Source organism: Palaemon carinicauda, chromosome 16 (assembly GCF_036898095.1).
Source record: "Palaemon carinicauda isolate YSFRI2023 chromosome 16, ASM3689809v2, whole genome shotgun sequence".
Taxonomy (NCBI): Eukaryota; Metazoa; Arthropoda; class Malacostraca; order Decapoda; family Palaemonidae; genus Palaemon; species Palaemon carinicauda.
In genome coordinates this window covers 4,155,570-4,170,864 of record NC_090740.1, presented here as the reverse complement: position 1 = coordinate 4,170,864, position 15,295 = coordinate 4,155,570, and positions in this window count along the sequence as shown.

The window sequence follows — 15,295 nt, the reverse complement described above, 5'->3', positions numbered from 1 at the left end:
AGAATAGGTACGAAGCCAGTGTGTGTGACGAGGACTGTTTTGGTGTGGCAGGATGTCCGTGTGGGATTTTCAAGAGTCGTAAGGAAGTCTGCGTCCAACATGTCGAGGATGTTGATGCTTCTCAACAGCCCCATTATGCTGTTTGTACGGAGTGATCTTCCCAATGGGAGAAATTTCACATGAGGGAGAAGAAATCCAAGTGTGACCCATCGGTCGAAGGAGTAGGGAGTGATCTTCCCAATGGGAGAAATTTCATGGAAGGGAGAAGAAATCCAAGTGTGAATGATCTGTCAAAGGAGAAGTCCAAACCTCGCACTGACTTGTAAATTCTCCTGACTGAGCCGCCTTTGTCAGGCCTGCCAAATGACTAATGACGGCGACCATGTATCTCTCCAGGTTTATCCTGAAAACGTAGTATCATCTGCTTTCCATAGTGAGGTAGGAAATCCTATGTTAGAGGTTGATCCCCTCACTACCTCTTTGTCTCTGGCCATTGACTGTGCTTAGACTGATGTCATCAGCACGACGGTTGAGAAGCACCATGATACGCCATTGCTTTCACCAGAGTTCTGCGCATTGGACACTTCATTTCTGACCTGGGCTCTCAAAATGCATTCTCAGATTATACCTCACAAAGGCCATGACTTAGTGATGGCCAAGATGTGTCCATTAAATCTTAAAGTATCATTAATGGTAGTCTATCAGGCAGGGCTACTGTACTTGGTCCAGCATTGTAATTTTATCTTCAGGGCAGAGTGCCAGTATCAAGTAGCTGGTAGTGTGGTGATTCATCAACTACCACTGAGAGTGCAAGTTGATGATCTGTGTCCATCTCCTACAATTCAGGGGTGCGCAACATGTGTTGGCCAAACTGTAATTTGATGGCTTGTCAGCCATACTACACCACAGAGTTACGGCCGCCTATCTGTAGTTTAGGGGACCACTCTGCAGTCCCTCACGGTGTGCTCTGTCAACCTTTGCAACCTTTACTTAAACAGTTGTCCTGCAGGGGTGTATCATAAGGTCGACCGTTCTACGCTCGTTTTATTGGAGGATGACGAAGTGTTGCAGTTCAAGCGCAGACTCCACCTCATCTAGATAAACTCTTAGGAGAAGCAGAACCATCTCAGTTCCTACAAATATGAACGTGGTCGTGCCTCAACAGCATATATTAAGAAAGATGTCCTGAACCTTTTCCTTCATTTCAAGGGGCAGTTCCCCATACTCATCTTTCTTCTTGAGTTTCTAGGCTCATTAGACCTTGTCCATCAGTTTTAACATAGGTCTTCCAGATCCTCATGTTATGACATAAAGAGAGAACAACTTGAGGGGATTATAGTTTGGTCTTGATTCATCTTGACTTATTTTAAGCCTCTACTTCCTCAGCTAACTGTTATCCTGCTGAACGACATCCTGGCCTGATCCGGCTTTGTCACGATCCATTTTCCGCACCTAACTTGGTTTGACAACTGAAAAAAGACATTCCTGAAAGGTCGTCCATTAGTCAAACAGCAGCTGCTGCTGCTGCTCCTCAGCAAGTAAAAGGTTAGGATAGTCCTTGCTGATTCTCGCTCAATAATTATGATAAAGGATTTACTGTATATGCCATCACTAGAGGTGGATTCCTCAGATCCTACAGTCATAGATCCTTAGGAAGTTCCAAAGGCAAAGCTGGGTGAGAAGTCTTCTTTTCTGTGGGTTCTTGGAAAGAGATGTCCATCGACAAGTTCTTCCCTGAACCAGTAGACATAGGCTGTAACTACCCTGGTCCAGACGGGGAGGACTCCATTCGTAAGATTGAACAACAGTCTTTGCTCAGGACTCCCTTAAGGCAACGTGGGTTTCCAGTTAATTACGCTGGTGTTTTCAAAGTATAAATAGTGCTATGTGTCACAGATGGAACCTGATGTGGCACCCTTGACCCCTCGGTCTCTTAGTGAGCTCTTCTCGGTATTCACCAGTTTTGTCCAAGGCCGACATCAGAAACATTGAAATTGCTTCCATGTCAGACTTGCAGGCATATCACTGGTTGGGCACAGTCTCATACTAAGCAGTTCCAGAGAACCTTTTGGACCTAAAGTCCGGAAACAATATGAAGAGCTCGTTCGGTTCTGTTTCAACAAAGTGCTTTCCTAAGAGGCAACTGCATCCTCAACAGAAGACATGCAGGGCTTCGAGGGACTCCTTAGTGCTTCAGAACACCTCGATGACACAGTATATGACAGTTCCTGCTTGCTGAAGTCACAACGGTTGTTGATAAACGGGGAAAGGCGAACCAAGCTACCTTAGGAGGCCAGCCACATCTACCCAATCTAAGCCACTGCCTGCGAAACAGAGCTTCCTTTCCTAATCCCCAACTGACAAGGTGGAGGAAGAAAAGGTTTGCATTAGGGAAAGCAATCCCCATTATTCTACCAAGTGGGGGGGGGGATGCCCAGCAAGTCGTGGACGAGGTGACTGCTCAACTGGGCTGTATAGTTCCTTTGCTTTGGGTATGACATCCCATTCATAACAGTACCCCTTCTCTTGACTCGGACTACAATGAACCTGTTGTACGTATTCGAAAGGATTTCTAAAGAACCTTCCTCTACAAGACAAGGTTCAGGCTAGGCGAGGGAGAGCCACCTAAAAAGTCCAAGACGGACCTCCAGGCTTCTACAGTAACTTGTTCTTAGTGGAAAAGTTGACGGGAGGATGGAGACCAGTCATATCACTGTGTTGTTTGAACCTGTATTCATCTAATGTTCAAGATGTAGACACCCAGCACTGTCCTACAGGAAATCAAGAGTAAACTACTACCTGCTGTCTATAGACCTAAGTATGCGTACTTTCAAGTACTCATCCATCCAACATCCAGATAGTATCTGATTTATTTTTTGAGAAGAGATTCCAGTTTTGTCTTCGTAGGCACACGCCACAGGCATCAGACTTCACGCTACCTTTACTAGTGGCAGAGGCAGAAGATTATCTTCTACGCCACAGAGACCACCTTCTGGAGTTTTGTCATGATCTCGGGATCGGCAATCAAGAAATCAGTTTTGGAATTCCAGCATCATCAATGGTAGTATAGCATGGACATAAGACACTGTCCAAGCCCGAGGGTTTCCATCAAGAGTCGGAGTACTCCTGTTCAAACAGATCACAACTCTGTTTTTCGAGTCTGTAGCTCTGGCAGTACGACAATGGCAAAGGCTCCTGGGTCACCTCTCCTCTTTAAATTAAGTTCTGTTCAGTTAGATGCACCTCTGTTCTTGAAGTAAGTTCTGTTCAGTTAGATACACCTCCGTTCCGTCCAATGGCCCTTGAAGTCTTGATGGTAACAGTAAACAAACTCTCCCGTCCTAGTCAGAGTTCCACCAGATTTCGGGACGGATCTGTACTGGTGGATTAAAGAAGAAAACTGTCGATTGGCTCCCCATTGCAGGTTCCTGCTCCACAATTTCTGGTCTTAGATACGTCATTATGTGTGGGAAGACCATTACATTACTTGTCTATTACACAAGAATAGCTCATCATCTCCTAATCTATTGATGCAAGGGGTCCCAATTAGATTTCGGCAGTCTTCTTTATGTTGAGCTTTTAATTCAATACTTCTCCATTCATCATCTGCTACTTCACGCTTCATAGTCCTCAGCTTCATACTAATTATATAACTAAAAGTGAGGTATCTAGTATTACTCCATTTACACGGACACAACTTGTGGTGGAAATGTTGGAGGTTGGGCTGTGGCACCCTAGCAGTACCAGCTGAACTCGGTTGGGTCCCTGATTAGGCTGAAGGAACATAGAGAGTAGAGGTCCCCTTTTTGTTTTGTTTCATTGTTGGTGTCGGCTACCCCCCAAAATTGGGGGAAGTGCCTTGGTATATAGATAGACACGGACACACAAGTGTCACTCGGTTGTGTTGACGAGTGACAACATACCCGTGATGATGTACGTCAACAAGCAAGGTTGGTCGCTGTCCTGGATTCTTTGCCAGCCAGCTAGCTGTCAAAATGCATCAGTTCATTTCATTCTAATAAAGCAGAATGTGATAGCAGACAATCTGACTGGACTAGGTAAGATAGTTAGCTCAGAATGGTCATTGAATCATCTTGGCAAATATTTAAATAGGTATGCTGAAGGTAATCATCCGTTCCCTAGCTTGTAATTTGGATTTTGAAAAGGTCTTTGAGCATGTGATGCCGTTCTTGCAATCTCCAATGCTGTACAGAAATCCCATGGTTGTGGTCAGGGAGTTCTTATGACTCCTTGATTTTAGGGCAGCCTTTGACCTTGTTCATCATGAGGCCCTTGTTTTCAAACTCTTTACAGATGGTAGTAGGTGGGTCATTTCTTTGCATCATTATATAATATTTGAATAATAGATTGCAAAAAATTTTTGATGGCGCATCATATTAAGTATAGAAATGTGATATCTGGTGTTCCTCAGGTTAGTGTTTTGGCCCATTACTTTTCATACTACTGTATAGTCCATACACGTGTTATAGCCTAGAAAACAATCTTGTTGCATATGCAGATGATGCTACAATTCCATCTCCTGAATGTGTGCTGAATTTGTTAATAGAGATCTAGCTAAAATTAATGCAGGGTGCAAATTGTGGGGCATAAAGTGAACCCTAACAAAATTCAAAATATGAGAGTACATAGTTAGGGGAAAGTTGCTTCTCAACATCCAGATCTAGTCATTAATAATGTTTAACAATACGGCAGTTAAAATTTTACGTGTGATTCGTTATAGCAAATTTACTTATTAAAAACACATTCAGTCCGTTTCCTCTTCAATTGCACAAAAGATTGGTTTATTGCGAAAGTTAAGATATTCAATGATCAATCTATTCTGAAGTATCTTAATTCTTTCATTGTCCTTGTTTCTAGTATTGTTCTCTTGTCTGGTCTTCAGCTGCTGAATCTAGTTTTAATTTGTTGGACAAGAGCTAGTAGTCGAATAACAAGAACTTCTTTGACTACAGCATTTCCCGCTATGCGGGGTCGCTATTTCTTGAAAGCCGTTTCAAATTTCTTGTCTCCAATGTCCACTGTGAGATATTTCTCCTCCATATCCGCTGTTACACACCCCATCCACCTTCTCTTTGGTCTCCCCCCTCCTCCTCCTACCTGGAACATCCATCTCCAACAACCTCCTCCCAACATAATGACTGGTCTCCCGTCATTAAGTGCCCAAACCAGTGGAGTCTCTTCTTGGATTTTCTTCGATGCATCTGTAACCTTAGTTGTTCCCATTACCAAGGAATTCCTAACCTTATCCAGTCTCGTCATCCCAGCCGTCCATCTTAGCATTCTCATCTCTGCAACATCCATTTTCTTAAAGGTCTTTTTCATGGGCCAGGTCTCTGCACCATATGCCATGGCAGGTCACACAACAGTTTTATGTACCTTTCCCTTTTTCTTCATTTTCTTCATCAAGTGCTTATAACATTGAAAAAATTGCATCGCCGACCAATAATAATAGACAAAACTTGTGATTAGACCCCAACAAACTAAACCTAGACCTAGATTCCACATTATTATTATTATTATTACTTATGCTAAAACACTAGTTGGAAAAGCAGGATGCTATAAGCCCAGGGCCTCAACAGGGAAAATAGCCCTGTGAGGAAAGGAAACAAGGAAAAATAAAATATTTTAAGAACAGTAACATTAAAATAAATATTTCCTATTTAAACTATAAAAACTTTAACAAAACAAGAGGAAAAGAAATTAGAATAGTGTGCCCGAGTGTACCCTCAAGCAAGAGAATTCTAACCCAAGAGACAGTGGAAAACCATGGTACTGAGGCTATGGCACTACCCAAGACTGGAGAACAGAGAACAATGGTTTGATTTTAGAGGGTCCTTCTCCTAGAGAGCTGCTTACCATAGCTAAAGTCTCTCTTATACCCTAACCATGAGGAAAGTAGCCACTGAACAATTACAGTGCAGTGGTTAGCCCCTTTGGTGAAGAGGAATTGTTTGGAAATCTCAGTTTTGTTAGGTGTATGAGGACAAGAGAATCAGTAAAGAACATTCCAGACTATTCGGTGCATGTGTAGGCAAAGGGAAGTGAACCGAACCCAGAGAGAAGGAGCCAATATAGTACTGTCTGTCCAGTCAAAGGACTCCATAACTCTATTAGTAGTATCTCAACGGGTGGCTAGTGCCCTGGCCAACCTACTACATTACAAAGTATACAAAACAATACTCTGACATTAAATGTCTATTAGTCAATAAGAAACACCATACGATAAGTTAAATATAAATGGTAGAATCTTAGAAACAAGAGTAAAAAACACACTACTCTCTTCATTCACATCATCTACAAAAATCATGCCAAAACACTGTTAGCAGAACATTTTTTTGCAACGGCAGCTGGACAACACTTTCACTGCAGGCAATTTCAGTGCTGCTCATTAATTTTTGAGGCCCATCACAGCGCTTAGTCTTGGTTAATAAACAATTTTGCAGATAAAAGCCCTGTACATTATTACTGTCCTACAATCGTCATCTCTTCACTCGCTAGATTCGTCCATGGATATTTGTTAAGGGGCTCCCCACTTTGTGTAGCAGCCTCTCAATACTGTCATCAATTTCTTTTTAGTAGTTTCTTTGGGGGTATGAACTATCTCCAACCATCGTGTTGGGATATACCATGTACAACCATCCTTATAATTGAAACCTCTCCACCACATTACATAGAAATGAATGTTTGTGTGGTTGAGTAAATAATCACAAGCTTGATTACGTGACAGTAGTTCATAATGATGACCAATAACCTGGCCTTTAAGATGCCATAACACAGCCAAAACTTCTCCTCCATTTATTCCTGTAACAGGAGTTATGCTGCTGTAATAAATTGCAGGAACACTGGAGCATAATTAATCCTATACCCTTTATAACCCACTTAATGTAACGGTAGGAAAAAAATTTAGCATAGCTAGTGATGTCATAACATATCAACTTGCAAATAAGGTCCTGTGAGTGCTTAAATATACTGTACATTGTAAATATGTACCCCAATAGAAGTGCTTTAGAGTTGGTTTCTTCAGGAGTTCCATGAATGGTTTCATGATGGGTTTGGGGGCAAGAAAAGGACTAAGGTAGTTGGTTCACAAATCTAAACCACGATCTGATGTTGGTGATAGTAAGTTTAAGAGGCATATGATATTTTGGCATGGCAGGAAGGCATAGTATCTTCAATTGGTTTATATCTTTCCAAACTTAAATGAAATCAAATTCTCTCTTGCAGAACTGGAATTTCTCCGGCTTGAGTGTGATGCCCTTCACAGAATGTTGCAAGAAACTCATAGGTATGCCAAAGGCCACTTCTTCCCCTCCATTGTAAAGATGAGTGACCTCTATACACTTATTCTTCAAAGGGATGAACTTAATTGTCTTAAATGTCGTTTAAAAATGTAGGAATCAGAGCAGTGATTCATGGGCATCCTGCTGTACTGAAAGTGTCCCCATAGTGTGATGAACATTGATAGGTGACAAGCTTTACATGTCAAGTTCTACTTGATGATATTAATATGCTTCAGCCACTGTCTCATATGAGTGTTGGAGGACACTTGACCCCATATTGAAAGCCATGATTGAGTGGTGGCATTTCCTTCCTGCAGAAGTCATTTCAGCTCTGGTAGATAATGCAAGTTGAGTGAGACCCAATTTCTTCATGACCATGCATGAGCACTTTTCATGACCTCTTCCGGTGGGACTTCTTGAATAACACCTATCATTGTATCTTCTTCCTGCTGGGCCTTTTACTTCAGACTCCAAGTGTGGCAGGCATTGGGGTTGGCACCTGATATTAGATGGATATGGTGGGGTTCCCTTAACATCATTGCTAATGACTACCTGCCTGTGTTGAAAGTTGTTAAGAAATACTGCAATAACCGTTACTCTAACCATGGGACACTACTCAATGGGCAGTAATAACACTGATGCAGGTTGACAAACTCATTGTGTGGCAGCTGATACATTCACCAAAATTGGTATTGTTAAGTGGTTTTGGAACGTATTTGGTTTGAAGTCTATGTTCTTTCAAGTACAGATGCAAAGGTAAAACTGTTTTGCAGATATAACAAAATTTATATTTTACAAATAGGCACGGTTTCTGTATGACATCAGGAGGGGTCTGAACATTATCTCTTAGGACAGTCCTACACTAAAAGTTCAAGCCTTAGGTTGAAGTATGACTACTTCACTCCATCGGGGTAAACTCAAGCACTAGCATCTGCAATTGCTTTCATGAACATGTTCTTGTCACCCTCCTCATGCAACTCCACTTCGACGGTGGGTTGGGAAGTTCAATGTGTGGCAGCAACAACAGCACGGGTTACAACCAGTGTAGCAGCAAACTCTGCTGGGCCTTTCCTTTTACTTCTTCAATATTTCTAGATGTGCCCTGTCCTCTGACAACTATAAGAGACTAAGAGATTTGGCTGGGGAGGCACTTTTTTCAAAGGCGGCGTTTGTATAGCTAGGAAAAATACAGACTGAAATGGAAGTCCCATCGGTCACCTGACAGCCAAACAACCTAGGGATGAACGTTCAGTCTGGTAAGATGAAAAACGGTGCGTGTCACCCTTGCATTCCATGACCAAAATTAGAGGTTATAATGAATTACTGCCCACCACGCTTGGCAATATGCTCCTGTCTGTGAATAACACAGATGTCAAAAGCTGTAATATGGATAAGGATTTGCAGACTGACCATGATCCCTCTAGAAAGAAACGTGAGGACAACACTACTACAGTACTGTACTTATACATATACACATATACCAAAGGCACTTCCCCCAATTTTGGGGGGTAGCTGACATCAACAATGAAGACAAAACAAAAAGGGGACCTCTACTCTCTACGTTCCTCCAGCCTAACCAGGGACTCGGCCGAGTTCAGCTGGTACTGCTAGGGTGCCACAGCCCAGCCTCCCACATTATCCACCACAGATGAAGCTTCATAATGCTGAATCCCCTATAGTGTACTTATAGTGAAAAAAAAACTACCCATCACTAGTGAGCTTACCTGCACAAGTGTCTGGCCAGCATTAATGTCGCACACGATCCTAAGAGGATAATGATGACGAAAGAGATGAAAAGCAGGCCTGACATTCTACTCTCACACATACAAAAATTATGGGGTGTAACTATTAGACACTAGGCTGCCTGTCCTGTACGAAGCCGGTTCATTACATAAATTGCTGGTTTGTCTTTTCCAGACACCAGCTTTAAGAACGTGTGCCCCTGAATAGTTTTACAGAGAGCCATAGTGGCAGCAATTGCTATTACACCATGGGCTTTGAGAGTTTATTGCATAGAGGGATCTCCCAGATTATTGTATGCTCTCGTGATTGTTTCCATAAGCCAGAATGAAAAAATGTGTGTTACTTTCTTCCCCATCTAGCCAGTACTGACGAAAAGATTCTGTACCTTAGGACGACAATGACATTTACGTTTCAAGTAAAGACGAATTTCCAGGACAGAATAACATGACAAATTCGTAGATAATTAGTATTTTTCCTAACTATACAAACCTTAGCTATCTATTAGGGGTTATACTTTCAGCGGAGCTGAAATGAAGAGCCATTAAATTTTAGCGAGGGTTAACTACCCACACCGCTAGTTAGGAGGGGGTAGGGGGGATAGCTTGCTATCACTCGTGTGTCCCGTTCACACACCTGTGATTTAGTTCACTTTGCTTGGAGGTAGGACTTCAAGAGGGATAGGGGGGCAAGTTTGTATAAATAGCTACGGTTTGTATAGTTAGGAAAAATACAATTATCTACGAATTTGTCATTTGTTCCGTAACTGGAATACAAACCATGCTATTTATTATGGGTGACTCACCCATTAGGAAGGGTGGACATCTCTGCCAATCTAGCTTTTGGCTTTACCTGGGGGCTCCTTATCTGAGTATGTTAGTACTCAAAAATAAGGAGTCCCTGCCCTTGCTAAAACCTTGCTATGCAAGGTCCGCGGCCTACGCAAGCTGTGTTTTGAGACATACAGAAGTGTAACTATCTAGGTAAAGTTATTCCGAGTCTATTGTAGGAAAAAACTAATGTAACCAAGACTTTCCCAATACCACCTCGCCAGGGTATGGGGACGCAGCAGTATTAGCTTAATACTAGGTACACAAGGGAGCATGGTTTACCTGCAGTGGTTTGAGGTCAGCTTATGCAGAGAACCCAGGATGCTGCTTTCCCAACAAGAGGGTAGGATGGAAGAAAAGAATAAGAGCCAGTGAAATCTTTTCATTCACGCACACTAAAACCGGGTAACGGTGCCCTCAACCTTCTGCTACTTGTCCAATAAGGAGCTTGAGGTATACAACCAGCTGTTGTGCAGCCACCACCAGACCGATAGAGATCGTATCGAGTTCCTGTGGGTCACGTCTTGCAGGAGAAAGGTTGTGAAAGTCACCTGGACCATTCACATCCTTTCTTGTAAAACCTGCATCACAGAGTAATCTGCTAAAAAGGACCAGGGGCATAGCTATGCCCCTGACATCGTGAGTCGTCATGTTGAGATGATGTTTTGGTGATCCTCCTTTAGTCTCTCCCAGTGTTGATGACAAGAGAAGGGACCCGGGTTGGCTGTTGCCGTTCTCTTAAGGTAGAGTCTCATACCTTACCCTGGGTACAGTAACGGATGATCTGGATCGTCCGTTACCGAGTGGAGACGTGTCGGATCCGTCACCTCTGGAGACTGTGTCTGGCGACATACTCGGGGATGAAACTGAACATTGCCTTTCGCCCTTTCTCATTAATGGGCGATGTGGGAAGAGAGACCATGAAGTTCCTAGACTCGTATGGCTGCTGTCAGTGTGTAGGAACATTGTCTTCTTAAATAAGGTGAAGGAGGAGGTCTCTTTAGAGATCGGAGAATTTGAACCATGTTCTGAGAGGAAGGTCTCAATTCTGACTGTAGAAAGGCAAGTTGTAAGTCCGTATGAGTTAGGAAAAGTCTAGTGATGAGAGGATGACACTTCCTTTCAGTTTGAAGGTGAAGGATCAAGGTTGAGTGATCATCTTTACCTGTTGAAACTGAATAGGTCTTTTCCTCTTGCCTATACTCGAGGATTACGCTATTACTGGAATAGAGGTATCTAGTGGAGAGAGACGCTTTCCCATGACACCAACCACAGAAGACGTTATACTGCCTAGTAGACTGACGCTGAGGAATTCCTGATATCTAGACAACCTTTTCGCAACTTATTGCGAAAAGCCTCTGTGGGAGAGAAGGTACTGGGTAGTCTCCAGGTGTACAGTCATAGCAAAGCTATAGCTTGTGGTAGGTGTCAAAGTGGGTTGTGTGTGATGTGGAGAGGGTTCTCTTGGAGACTATCAGGAGCTGCAAAAGGTTTGGAAACCGTTCTACATAATGCCATAGCAGAGCTAGGAGAGTCCTGAGAGGCTGACCGATGTTCTAGCCTTCTTGAGTGCCCTTCTCCAGACAAAACAGGGACGAGACATAAACGTCATTGTTGTACCCACCATTGTTGCCCGAGAGCCTTAGGGTCTAGGGCTGGGGAGCAATGGCAGCCTGAGGTTCAGGAGCTTTGTGAACAGACCCCAAGTTGGAGGAGCCCTTACAGTCGGGACTTTGTCTGCTACAAGGTGATCCAAAGATCATTCGGTATACCTTATCTGAGATGCTGTGCACAGATTGTTGGCGAGCACGTTCTTCTAGTCTGGAATGAAGCGGGCTGATAGTAATACCGAACAGACTTTGGCCCATCTTAGTGTTTATACTGTTAGATGGGAAGAGGCTATGAGCAAGTTCCTTCTTGCTTGCCGATGTGAGCTTCTATGTGGTGTGTGGTGTTGTCGCCCATCAAATCACTGAGTGGTCTGTTAGGAACCCATGAGGCTGCTGAAGGACCGGAAACTTGGCTTTCATCTCTTAAGAGATAGTGAAGGTACTTTCAGACTCTGTCCAGACGGCTAAGGTCGTGTGGCGCAGCACTATGGTCCCTCCTCCCATCTTTTGATGTGTTCTAAGCACAGCATCAAGTCCAAGGGGTGGGAAAGGATGAGAAGGTTATACCACTCTGTAGATTCTCGACTGACACCCATCCCTTGAGGTTCGTCCAAACTTCTGGTCCCATGGGGGTCAGAATATCTGGGGATCGAGGGCCTGATTCCAGGTTCTGGGATGGGAGTTGTTCTCATTTTTCAGAAGGTTTTGTGGGGATTGGTGTTTAGAATCATTCCCAGATACACCAGTCCTCTGGGAGGGAAGTAGGGAAGACTTCCGCAGGTTTACCTTGATCACTGGATCTTGGTAAAAAGACTTCAGAAGTTCCGGTGCTAATGCAAGGTTGCCACTGAGTCTGCTAAGGTCAGTCAGTCGTCCCGAAACGGAGGAGACAGAAGTCGATCCTGTGAGACCAGGATGGGTGTAGTGGAAACACCGAAGCACAGTGCCCTGAACTGGTGTTTCTAGTTTGTCTAAACTGAATCTTCCAACCTTCCTAGATGGATGGTTTGGGCCTGGAAGTATGTGTCCTTTAGGTCCAGTGTGCAAATGAAGACCTGAGGTCTTAGCCTTAGTTCGAACTCCAACATGGTGTGGACATCGACCCAAAGGGACAGCTCCTTGCAGATCCTTTTGCATGGAAGATTGTTGACGCTGGAGTCTTGACTCGTGCCTTAACCCTTTTACCCCCAGGCTCTTTGGAAATTTCCAACCCTTAACCCCCAAGGGGTTATTTTTTCAACAGCACATTTTGCAGTACATTTTTTTTAAATTGCTCTAACAGCCTTAATTTTTGTCATAGAGAGCTCAGGTTGGTCTCATTCTCTTGGAAAATGCCTGAATTTTCTCCTAAAATTATCAAAAATATGAAAAAAAAAATTTTTATAGCATTTTTTTGCAAGGACGTACGGGTACGTCCATGGGGGTAAAGGGATGAGTTTTGTGAAATGTACCAGTACGTCCTTTGGGGGTAAAAGGGATAAAGGATCAGATGCGATACCCAGTGGAAGAATTCTTTCCCGAGAGAGAATTCCTTTAACTAACAGAGGGAAGGCAACGCTTAGCCCTACCATGCGCCCTGATGGGATTGATGCTATTCCTTAGAATAGAATCAATCTGGCGAATGTTAATCAATGGTCAACGGTTGGGTATCGTGGTTACTGTGCAGTTGGAGAATGCTCGCAAGTAGTTCCCTGTAGACAAGCCATTGATAAGGGTTGTCGAACGTTTGCCAATCACTTTAGTGTGATGGCGAACACCCAGTAGCGAGAAGTATGCTGTATACCTTCTGATCTAGGGAACTACGGACAGAGGTTGGTTAGTAAGTCTGGGTCACAAACTGCTGGCGAATTGCCGATGATCGGTGAATCGGCGTTCTGTGAGCTGATGGTGAGCTAGAGATCAGCAAGCTGACTATGGTCCCTCCTGGTTGGTCAGAGATCAGCAAGCTGAAGACAGGCTGGTCAGAGATCAGCGAGCTGAGTTCAATGATCGAAGAAAGATGAGCTGCCCATCGGTGATCTAGTGATCAGCAAGCTGATGACTGGTTATTGACTAGCAATCGGAGATCGTAAGTCATTGGAGGGACTAGAGGTGCACACGCGCGATAGACCGTTGGCCCGTGTGCAGATGCAGGAACGATCCACAGAAGAGTCCAGGACCGAAGTCCAATGACTAACTGTAGCGTAAGGTTGCGTTGGTAGGTTGGCAGGTCAGCTGGCAGGATGATCAGGAACTGGGATGTGCCCTTTGGAAGGGCACACATCCACTGATGGCAACCATGAAAGGTCCATAGACGAGTCCAGGACCGAAGTCCACGGACTAAGCTGCAGCGCAAGGTTGCGCTGGTAGGTCTGCTGGTAGGATGATCAGGAACTGATGACGCCCATGAGGGCCGGTGGACCAGCAAGCTGACCTTAGCAGAGTGATCCTCCTATGAGTGGTCTCTCTCGCGAACAAGAGAGGTGAACACTTCGTAGGAGAGACTTGCCCAAGACTGAGCTCCACCCCTGAAGGAAGAGAGACTCAGCAGGGGGGGAGAGTAGTCGAGGCGAAGACAGCAACAGCAGTCTGAGTCTGTGAAGTGGTTAAGCTGCAGGCAGTTCTCCCTCGGAAGGGGGAAACAACCTTCCTTGAAGATGAAGTGCTGTCAGGTGTTGCCACGGGCGTGCTTCTGAGAGAAGGGATGACACCCATGATGACGCCCATTAGGGCCGGTTGATCAGCAAGCCGACCTTCAATAGTAGCGATCCTCCAAAGAGGAGTCTATATGAGTGACCTCTCTCGCGAACGAGAGAGGTGAACACTTCCGTAGAAGAGACTTGATGATGCCAATTAGGGCCGGTGAATCAGCAAGCTGACCTTCAACAGTAGCAATCCTCCAAAGAGGAGTCTCTATGAGTGGCCTCCCTCGCAAACGAGAGAGGTGATCACTTCGTAGAAGAGACCTGATGACGCCCATTAGGGCCCGTGGATCAGCAAGCTGACCTTCAACAGTAGCGATCCTCCGAAGAGGAGTCTCTAGGAGTGGCCTCTCTCACGAACGAGAGAGGTGAACACTTCGTAGAAGAGACTTGCCTAAGACTGTGCTCCGCCCCTGAAGGAAGAGAGACTCAGCAAGGGGGGAGAGTAGTCTGGGCAAAGGCAGCAACAGCAGTCGGAGACAATGAATTTATTAAGATGTGGGAAGTTCTCCCTCGGAAGGGAGAAACAACCTCACACCTGGAGAGGAAACTTTCCCTCGGAAGGGAAAGTTGTCCAACCCCTGGAGACGAACCTCCTAATTAGCGTTCTAAGATGATCTGAAGTGCTGGTCATGTTGTCACGGGCATACTTCTAAGAGAAGGGATGATGCCCATGACGACGTCCTTTGAGGGACGGCAGTGACAGCAGATTCCCCAGGCATGAACAGAACAGCTCTGTTTCGTCGGCACTCTTAGTCGAACGAAGAAAAACTGCATAGATAACTGGGAAAAAATAAAATTAATTACTGAACAGAAAATTCCCAAGGGAGGATCTCCGAAGAGGAACCCCGAGGGAACAACATAAAAATAAGTATTGCGCCCTCCCTTCCCCAGTCGACATCCACGGGAGAAGGGGGAGCGGAGTAACTGTAATAAAAACCAGATTTACAATTATTTAAATCAGCTATGAATATTCACTAATCGTGAGAACCACTGATCCTCCGAAGGGAAGTGTTCCCCACGGAGAAAACCAGAAAAGTTAAAATTACAATTATAATTTCACTAAAAATAGAGACAAACTATCGGAAGCGCAACCTAACCCACGATCAGGAAAGGTGCTCTTCCCAATAGTA